The 10889-nt window shown below is 34.4% G+C and overlaps 1 long non-coding RNA gene across 1 annotated transcript; it reads left to right on the forward strand.

The window, feature by feature from the left end:
* The first annotated feature begins 1688 nt into the window (after positions 1 to 1688).
* LOC131171873 (uncharacterized) lies at positions 1689 to 8089 on the forward strand. Its single transcript, XR_009142523.1, has 4 exons — positions 1689 to 2149; positions 6767 to 6924; positions 7373 to 7430; positions 8006 to 8089. It is a non-coding gene; the product is annotated as an uncharacterized LOC131171873 (long non-coding RNA).
* Positions 8090 to 10889: the final 2800 nt, after the last annotated feature.

Here is a 10889-nt window from a genome sequence, read left to right on the forward strand (position 1 = left end):
TAATAGAACAGTAAACACAAAGCTTGAAATCTGAAAATTTTGAACAAATAACATTAAGCTTAGAAATGGTATTGGCAACCAATACCAACAATTTTAGAATGCAAAATGTGGTATGTTGGGAGTATTAAAACTAATGTACCTATTGTCTATGCAAAAGTCAACATTTTTGTTGACTAATGGAATGAATAGTAACACCTAAACTTAAATTTTAAGAATTGTATAAATTAAGAGTGTAACACGCTCTAGTACACCTAGCAAGATTGGTTTGGATAGGTTGGCATGCCAATAGGGTTCTGTTAACAGTACTGCATATGGCTTCATGCCATTCTGTGTTTTATGGCCTCACATGCCATTCTGTGACATAATAGCCTTTGGCTATGTTGGTTGAGTTGTTATATTCGGGTTTTATCCCTGATAATTATTATAGCTTATTAGCTGTTCTGTTGCACACCAGGAGACACAATGTGACCGATGGTGTGATGGTCTGAGGTACTTAGTACCCAGTGCCAGTTTACCCGTTTATCCAGTCCAGTCGACTAGGATGGGTTACTCGGGCAATGATAATAAATCTTACCAAATTTTAAATTACTTAACATATATATATAGATATATGTTCATAAAATTTAAAAAATTAATTTTAAAAACATTTTTATATTTAGTCTAAGAATTTTAATAATGATATCTCAAAAATGGTCATGGCATAACATTTTTTTTTCTACTTTGTTTATCATTTTATTGATATATGACTATATCAATTAATTTTAAAAAATAATGTATTAATATCTTATTTATTTATCAATACTTGAGATAAAATTACAAATATTTAAAATTTTATCAATAATAAAATTTTGTAATATGATTATGAAAATAAAAAATATAAAAAATACATATGAAATTACGTTGTGAAAATAAACTAATAAATAATCTGCGTAATGCGTGGGCAAAATGACTATTTATAGTATAATACATATTAAATTATATTTTTAAAATAAAATAATAAATAATCTACACATGTGGCATCTCTTTTATTACAGTGTGCCACATAGACTAAAAGCATACTTAAAAATTACTATATGGCATATTTTTTATTATCTTTATTTTTAAATTTATTTATAAAAGTTAACCTATCACATTAAATATTAATTTATCTAAATATTTTTAAATTTCAACTATTAAAATCTAAAATTATTTTTAGTATTTTTTTCAAAATTTTAAAATTTCCTTAAATTTACAATTTCAAACATTATAAAACTATATTCATCATATTATACATCCCTCAAATCAATTATTTTTTAATCATAATTTTAATTACATTAAAAAGGATGAGTTATATATATATTATTTAGAAAATTTAAATATATATATATTTAAAAAAATTATTTTTAAAATATAAAAATTTTAATAATGATATTTCACCGAGTAGCCTATATATTTTCTTTTTATTTATCCTTTTTATATATATTAAAAATTCAAAAACTAATTGAGAAAATCTATTAATTAACTTATTTATTTATTGAATTTGAAATATAGTTATAATTAATTAAAATTTTTATATTGTTAAAATTTTGTAATATAATTATACTATTATAAAATATAATAAAATATATATTAAATTATTTTTTAAAATAAAAATAATAAATAGTCCGTACAAATTGCTTTATCTTTTTAAGCCAAATTGTCTATTTGGCCCAATCCATGTCAAATTGCTTGTTTTAAAAGGTCAAAATTTATTTTTTCATGAAGAATTCTTTTTCCTTTAAAATTTTCAAAATTCTTTGTGCCAACGGTTTCTTGAGTGCAAGAAACTGCTACCATCAATCAATCACTCTCTGCAGCAATTAAATTTCTTTTTCCCATTATCAGTTACAAGAAACCCCAAGTCCTCTCAAACCTACGAATCCCTAACTCATCATCTCTCTATTTTCTGTTTTCTTTTACCCGAAACCTTCAAAACCTCAACTGATGAAGAATAAAATCTGTTTTCTTTTAGCCGAAATCTTCAAAACTCTCCCATGGCCAAAACGAAACAACCAATCGATCCCCAAATGAAAGGAAAGAAAAGCAGGTGTAGAAGAAGAACGCTCGACTGATGAAGAAGAAAACTTGATTGACATTTTGAAGAAGCGGCAGCCACCATATTCACTCCCAGGTACATTGATTGGGATTTAATGTTGAATTATTTAATCTTTTTGAGCAACAAAAGTGTGGTGATTTTATGAAGTTGAATGGGAATTGCTCTCAAGATTATGGCTTTCTTTTTTGTACTCTATCTCCTCTTTCTTTTTTGCTGATGACAAAAAGGGGAAAACTTTCGGAGTTTTTAGGAGTTTATCAGGCTGTATATATTTTTTGGTTGTTTCTAGCTGATGTTTATATTAACGGCTGGCATATTATTACTAAACACTTAATAATTTAATTTTTAATATTACAATAATTAATATAAATTAAAATTTTAATATAATTTTAATAATATTTCTAGTTATATTAAAAAACATATTACAATTCTTAATATAATAATTCTATAATTATAATCCTATAAGTATTAATATCGTTACAATGAAAGATTATATTTAATTGACTACTATAAATTTTTTATTAATATTTTCAACTATTATAATTCTAATACAATTTTAATTATAAATTATAATAAATATTATAAAAATAGGTATTTTTTAAATAAAATAAAAATATAATAATAATAATAATAATAATAATAATAATAATAATAATAATAATAATAATAGTTTTGTTTAAGAAGAATTCTAAACATTCTTAAATTTTTATAAGAAGCAAATTATGTTACTGTGTGTGTATAAATATATATGCACACACTTTTTAATTTATTAAGTACAATATTTTTTTCATAAATAACTAAAATTTCTATTTAAGTAAAAAATTATTAATAATATTTTTAAATTAATTTGTTATAAAATTAATTTAAATATTTTTATCTCTTTGTAGATAAATTATATATTTTTTAAAGGTCCTTTAGGATTTCACATTGTTTCTGAGAGTGTATACTTAGAATGCTTATATAGGACGAGGGATCTTGGTAAATTTATTATGATTTTACCAAAATGTCAAGTCCTGTCCCTAAACACTGTGTGTGCATCTACTAGAAAAAAAAAAAAAAAACAGAGACCCCAAGAGGAGTGAGCCTATGAGTGTCCCGATGTGGATATTTATTAACTAGTTGAGAAAATAAAATTATAAAAAAATAAAAAGTAAATGAAACAAATAGGCATTCAAATGGCAATATAGAGATTCATTTAGTTGCTAATGTTTATTAGATATTTACAGACTCCTAATTTTTTTTAAAAAATTTATACTCACACCATTAATGATTATTTATTATGAAATCATAGGTGTCACGAACCGATTTTATGGGTCCGATTGGCACTAGGATCTAAACCAGTATAAAGCTCCCGAGACTCGTAGTAAGTCTCATTATTCTCAAACTCATAACCAATCCCAAATTAAAATTCCAATATACAAAACAAAATAAATAAAAATAAAATAAAATATTATAAATCAATTTGGGCTACCTCAACCCCATAAATCAAAATCCACAACTAGGGGAGCCTAGCTCAACCTTGATACCAATATGCTTAAACCATTTAATTTTTCATTAATTAATATAATATATTTATAAAATAGTATCACAACAGAGTTCTAAGAATAAAATAAATAATTATATAAACTAATAATAAATAAAAATTCCTATGTAACAATATGGTACCCTGTGGGAAAATAATGTAAGTTAGACTCTGAAGAAAATTACTCCTCCTGTAACTTGGGGAAAAATTATTGAATAGGAGTAAGCGTTTGACTTAGTGAGTTTAGATGTTGATTACAGATATAATTTCTACAACTACCTAAAACCAATATAATTTTACCATGAAATGCACATCTAACAAACAATTCACTCAATATTTGCAAGAGAAGATAATTTGGAGCTATTCACATACTCGAAATATCACATTAATGCATAAATATGATAGCTAATCTCCTATACATCTCTTTCAATCTAAATCCCACTAGTGAGCTCAACTTAAGCTAGACTTTCGCTTAAATCCAAGTGTGAGAGCCAGCAAGATCAACTCAAAGCAATGCCTCACCCTGATTTTGCATATTCATAAGGACCAAGCTCCAATGAGACTAGTTCAAGTCGCAACTACCCGTCAAATCCATATCCATCATATGCCATATATAATGCACATAGAGCTCCTAATTATCTTGAGGGTGGCAAACACAAGTAATTATCAACAAATAAATATGCAACAAAAAGAATACTCCTAATTTATTTAACTAAGTATGTAAATATATTTATAAAATGCATGAGCATGCAATATATTGAAATTACAAAAATAATCAATATCCAACTCACAGAGCTAAAGACCCACCTATAGCTAGTCTGGCTAGAAGAAGAAGACGGCTGGCCCCAATCACCTATATAAACACAATGACTTCTATAAATTGACTGACAAATTAACCAATTAATTTAATCTACAGAAGCAAGAATAAATCCTAAGGTCTTGCAGAAATTTTAGTAGAGTCTCTCCTATAACTAGACCTAATCCCCTGCATGAAAACTCAACAAAAACGCAACACACAGGGCCTCAAGCCTACAACAACAATTACAATGCTCATCCAGGGCCTATATGCCTAATCTAATCTAGCTCAGGTCCCTAACTCCTATACAGTCCAATTAATTATAAAAAATCCTCCAAAAATTCCAAAAATATTCCTAGGGGTCCTTCCAATCATCTTAAAGTCCATAAAGTTTATTTTAATTATTTTTAGCATACCAAGAATATTATACAAATTAATCAGCTAGCTTAATCAAGGTAAAACCACACAACTTGAGTTCGGAATTATCTTTGCAAATTCTGCTACTTGAAACATGTTTGGAACATCTAAAAACACTTAAAACAACTATAAACACGATCACCTTTCGGGACAACCCACCGAGCGTCCGGACCGGGCCGAAAACTTGATCTGAGTAGCGATAAGCTATGCTGATCTGATCGCACCTAAACAAAGTCCATAAATTGTTAATAATTATCATATAATTATATTTAGATTACGGGTATTGAAAAAGCTCAAAAATCTCACCAAGCGATCTAGATCGTTCGATGATCGTCTTTTTCGCATGATTCCGATTAAAGTGGGATTGGTCCCATCTTTTTTGCTGATGACAAAAAGGGGAAAACTTTCAGACTTTTTAGGAATTTATCAGGCTGTATATATTTTTTGGTTGTTTCTAGCTGATGTTTATATTAGCAGCTAGCATATTATCACTAAACACCTAATAATTTAATTTTTAATATTACAATAATTAATATAAATGAAAATTTTAATATTTCTACTTATATTAAAAAACATATTACAATTCTTAATACAATAATTCTATAATTATAATCCTATAAGTATTAATATCATTACAATGAAAGATTATATTTAATTGACTACTATAATTTTTAATTAATATTTTCAACTATTCTAATTCTAATACAATTATAATTATAAATTATAATAAATATTATAAAAATAGGTATTTTTTAAATAAAATAAAAATATTATAAAATTAAATAATAATAATAATAATAATAATAATAATAATAATAATAATAATAATAATAATAATAATAATAATAATAATAATAATAATAGTTTTGTTTAAGAAGAATTCTAAGCATTCTTAAATTTTTATAGGAAGCAAATTATGTTACTGTGTGTGTATAAATATATATGCACACACTTTTTAATTTATTAAGTACAATATTTTTTTCATAAATAACTAAAATTTCTATTTAAAGAAAAAATTATTAATAATATTGTAACACCCCAAAATTTTAAATTTTATTATTTTATGAGTATTATTGATATTTTAATTTTATTTAAATTTTTAGAAATTATTTGAGATTTTTCGGATTTTAAAAATCGGGTTCGATTTTCCGAAAATATAAATTTAGATGATTTTTAAAAATTAATTTAAAGACCATGTGGCAAAACTAAAAATATATTTGGAGTCTACAAATTTTTCTGAGTTTTCTGAAATTTTTTCATAATTTTTGGACCTCGTTTTCGGTCCCAAGGTAGAGTAAAAATTCAAAATTTTGTATCCTAAATCGAACCGGCCGAATCGAACCGGACCGGATCGGACCGGTCTTCTTCTTTTTCTTCCTCCTCCCCGCGCGCGTCCCGACCTCCCTCCCCTTCTCTCCCATTTTTTCTCTCCTCCCTCCTCCCCTTGCCGCGCCGCCACCTCCCCTGCCACCCTAGCTCGCCGGCGCGCCGCCCACCCCTCCCCCACGGCCGGCCGACGCCCCAGGCGGCCGGAAAATGCGCGCGAACGCCCCCTTGCGCGCGTGCGACTTTTCGACTTCCCGGCCAAAATTCGGCCGATCTGGCCACCAATCGGACTGGGTCTTGTGTCTAAACTCATCTACTCGTCGAGCGCTTTCCATAGACACCAAGAACACTGAAATCCATAGAGCGGTTTGTCCAATTTTTGCCCGGGAAGTTTTAGCCCATTTTGACTTTTGGGCTAGATTTCTCACAAACCGTAAACCCCACGAGAAAACCGAGAGTACCCGAGTGCTCCACTCGTCGAGAGCTTCACGGGGATATAAATTTCAAAATTTTTCGACACCATTTCTCGGTGGGTCCCACGGAACTTCGCAGTGTTTTTCCGAGCATTAAATGAGCTTAGAAAATTCCGTAAAAATTTTATACTAACCCTCGTGTTGTGGGCTTCGTGTAGGTATTCTCAATTCGCGGAAATTCGACAGTTGTCCGGGTCTGTGAATTTTCGGCCAGACAGACCCGCTACCGGAAAAGTCTCCGAATTGGATCGAGGTTTTGGCTACCCCACCATTGTCAGACATCCCGAGCGCGTTCCCGAAGTCGGAATAGGCAAAGGTAAACCCGAACCTTGCTTTTCATAATTTTCTAGTGCTTAAATAGGATTAAAAATTCATAAAATATTCGTGGTAGCTCAGAAAATTATGATTCTTTTTGCAATAGCCTAGTAATATTGTTAAGGACCGCGGGGCAAAGTTTTAGAATTTTTAGAGCTTATTTGGGCAGTTTTTGCAAAAATGATCAATTATAAGGACTAAATTGAAATTTTATATATTGTGATGGATGATTGATTTGATAGGCCTAGGAGGGGCTGTGTGATGAGATTGAGTTGTGGATATATGGGTTGTGAATATATAGAAGTGTGTTTTGAGCCCTTTTGCAGGTTGGGTAGGTCCTAGGTATAGGGGAGACTCTGCCGGATTTTCGGCTCGACTTAGGACGTATTTGGTCATTTCTTGATTTGTATTGAGTCATTTGTATTAAATAATTGTAATGTGATTGTCAGGTGAGCCGGGACAGCCTTCTTCCTCCGCCCAGCCGCCCCAGTGACCGTTGTCAAGTCTGTGAGTAAAATATTAATTTTAATTGTAATTTCACTATTATTATATGTTCAAGCATGCCCATGCATCACTTATATGTATATATCTAAGTAGATAAACTTTAGGCACGATTTATGTTGCATTCATAACTGTGAAAGTGCCATGTATGTTGTTGTGGTAATTTGGAGCAGTGTGAGTGTGTTGGCGTGCGTGTGATGTGGTGTGGACTATGGATAGGACGGGTAGACACGGCTTGAGATCTTCGCTGGGACCCGATCCTTCGGGGGTAGTCACGGCTTGAGTTCTTCGCTGGGACCCCGATTTGGTTTATTAAGCGAAAGTCCGGCTTGAGTTCTTCGCTGGCACCAGGTTGGATTTAAGAGAGCTGTATAGGAGATCAGCTCCCATATATTATGATTGATATTATTGGGTGTGTGAGTGCTCCAAATTACCTTTTTGCTGTTATGATGTGAATTTATTACTGATGCTGCATTTCACTCCACAGGGTGCATTAGTTTTAAATAGTTATAGAGATTATGGTTAAAATTGATATTTTACTCTCTGAGTCGAACGCTCACTCCTGTTCAATATTTTTTCAGGCCACAGGAGGATATTTTTGAAGTTAACCTGCTTTTCTCCATCGCAGGTCGTTTTCTAATGTTAGTGTAATTCTATAAACTTCCAGAAATTTTCGCATGTGTTAGAAATATTTAATTGATTCGGGTCTATAATATAAATTGTTATGTGGACCTGTAAAATTACTATATGCATGTTTGATGGACTGGATGAGGGAGCTGAGCTCCCATTTATCTTTATGTTGATATGAGTATGTGGAGGGTGAGCTGAGCTCCCCAATTTATGATATATTTTGTTTACAGGTCGGGTGAGTCAAAAACTCCCCGTTGAAAGGTCCACTTTATGGTCGGACTCCGTCCGGTTGATTTCTTGATATTAGGCCCAAATGTGCCTTAGAGTTGGATTAATGAATAATTAGGCTTACTACGGGCCTCGGGGGCTTTAGGCTGGCCCAGGTCCTAGTGCCAGTCTGGCCCATAGGTTGGGTCGTGACAAATGTGGTATCAGAGCTTAGGCTCCAGATTCTTAGGGAATGTTTGTCTAAAGTGTTGGGAAGAGTCTACTAGGAGTCACATGCCGAAAAATAGGGTCCACATTCGTCTTGCATTGTCATCTTTGCTTCTAGTTTCTGCTTCATATAATTATGTATAAATATGAGTCTATAGAGCTGTGTAACATGCTGTTTTGAATTTTGTGGGCTAATGCTGCTCAATTTCAGGAATATGCGTAGAAGCAGGAGAGCTGCCACTGCACCAAAACCAGATGTGCCTGACGAGGTGTCAGCACAGGATGAGGCGCCTGCCCGAGGAGGCGGGTAGGAGGCCTAGAGCTGCTCAAGTAGAAGAGTAGCTGGCAACAGTTCAGGATCAGTCTTTCATGGCACAAGGTCCCATGGACCCCATGGCAGCTACTCTAGCTGGTTTGCAGAGGACCATCGATATGATGGCGCAGTATATGGTCCACCCTCCACAGCAGCAGCAGTCCACCGCACCAAGAGGGGAACCTTACAAACAGATCATCAATTTTAAGAAGCTAGTGCCTGGTACTTATGATGTGTCAGATGATGCGTATCGATTTTTGGATTCCTGCAGACAGGCAGGAACAGAATTGCAGTTGACTGATAGAAGACTTATAGAGTGTATGCAGCATGTCATGGGGCCTATGCCTAGACAATGGATGAATGACTACATATTACCTCGGATGGAGGGTTTGTCGTGGACTCAGTTTGTGGAACTGTTCATCAACCGGTTTGTACCAGAAAGTTTCAGAGATCAAAAGCAGTGGGCCTTTGAGGCCTTAAGACAGAATGGCAGGTCTGTAGATGAATATGCTACAGAATTTCTAGAATTGAGCAGGTATGCCCCTACAGCAGTAGCTACAGAAACTATGAAGGTGAAGAGATTCCTAAAGGGGCTTGACAGGAGGTATGCAAACCTGGCCATGATGTCTGATCAGTCGTTTGATGTGGTAGTTGATCGAGCCAGACAGATAGAGATTAGCTATGCTGCGGATGACAGCGGAAGAGCAAAGAAAAACAGAGCAGAGGGTTCTTCAGGTGTCCCCCATATGGGTGCTCCAGATAGTGGTGGCCAGAGTAATTTTAGAGGAAGAAGTAGGAACAAGAAGAGTAGTTTTAGACACAAATCCCGAGGGTTCAGACCAGGGTACGGATCCAGCAGTGGTCACAGTTCAGGGTACAGCAGTTCTGGGTCTGGTTCAGGATCCTCCTTGGCACCTTGTGCACAGTGTGGAAGAGGACATTCAGGACCTTGTATGATGGGTTCAGGAGTATGCTTCAGGTGTGGCCAACCAGGTCATTTTGCTAGGGAATGCCCCGTGTTCAGTGAGCCACAGATGGGTTCATAGGGTTCTGTTGCAAATGTTCCTCGTCAGTTGTATCCGGGTGCTTCCAGTATGGCAGGCAGTCAGTTCAGTGGCCAACAGGGCCGAGGACAAGGGGGACATGGATTTGGAGGTAGATCAGGAGGTAGAAGTCAGTATCAGGGTTCTGCCACTCAGGGTAGGGGTCAAGCTCGGGTTTTCACCCTGACCCATCAGGATGCTCAGGCTTCAAATGCAGTTGTGGCAGGTATTCTTCTGGTCTGTTCCTATGAGGCTCGTGTTTTAATAGATCCGGGTGCTACGCACTCATTTGTCTCCCCTGTGTTTGCCATGAGATTGGGTAGACACCCTACAACCTTAGAATGTCCTTTGTCGGTAGCTACCCCACTTAGTGACAACATAGATGTAGATATGGTTTTTCCGGGTAGCCCAGTAGTAGTGGACGGAAAGATCCTCCCAGCAGACTTGGTTCCTCTACCAGTGATAGATTTTGATGTAATCTTGGGGATGGATTGGTTGGCAACTCATTATGCCACTTTAGACTGCAGGAACAAAAAGGTGTATTTCCACATACCTGGTGTGGAAGAGTTTAGCTTTGATGGTGACATGAGCGTGGCTCCATATAATTTGGTGTCAGCAATTAGTGCTACAAAAATGTTGAGGCGTGGATGTCAAGGGTATTTGGCATTGGTAAGAGATACATCTGTAGAAGGTGTCAACATGGAAAATGTTCCTGTTGTCAGAGAATTTATGGATGTCTTTCCTGAGGAGCTTCCAGGGTTGCCACCAGAAAGGGAAATAGAGTTCTGCATTGATGTTGTTCAGGGTACAAATCCCATATCCATGCCACCTTACAGGATGGCACCAGCAGAATTGAAAGAGCTAAAGGAGCAACTACAGGAGCTTTTGGACAAGGGTTTTATACGTCCGAGCACTTCACCTTGGGGCGCTCCTGTTCTATTCGTGAGAAAGAAAGATGGGTCATTGAGGTTGTGTATTGACTACAGACAGCTGAACAAGGTAACTGTGAAGAACAAGTATCCACTTCCTCGGATCAATGATTTG

Source organism: Hevea brasiliensis, chromosome 13 (genome assembly GCF_030052815.1).
Source record: "Hevea brasiliensis isolate MT/VB/25A 57/8 chromosome 13, ASM3005281v1, whole genome shotgun sequence".
NCBI lineage: Eukaryota > Viridiplantae > Streptophyta > Magnoliopsida > Malpighiales > Euphorbiaceae > Hevea > Hevea brasiliensis.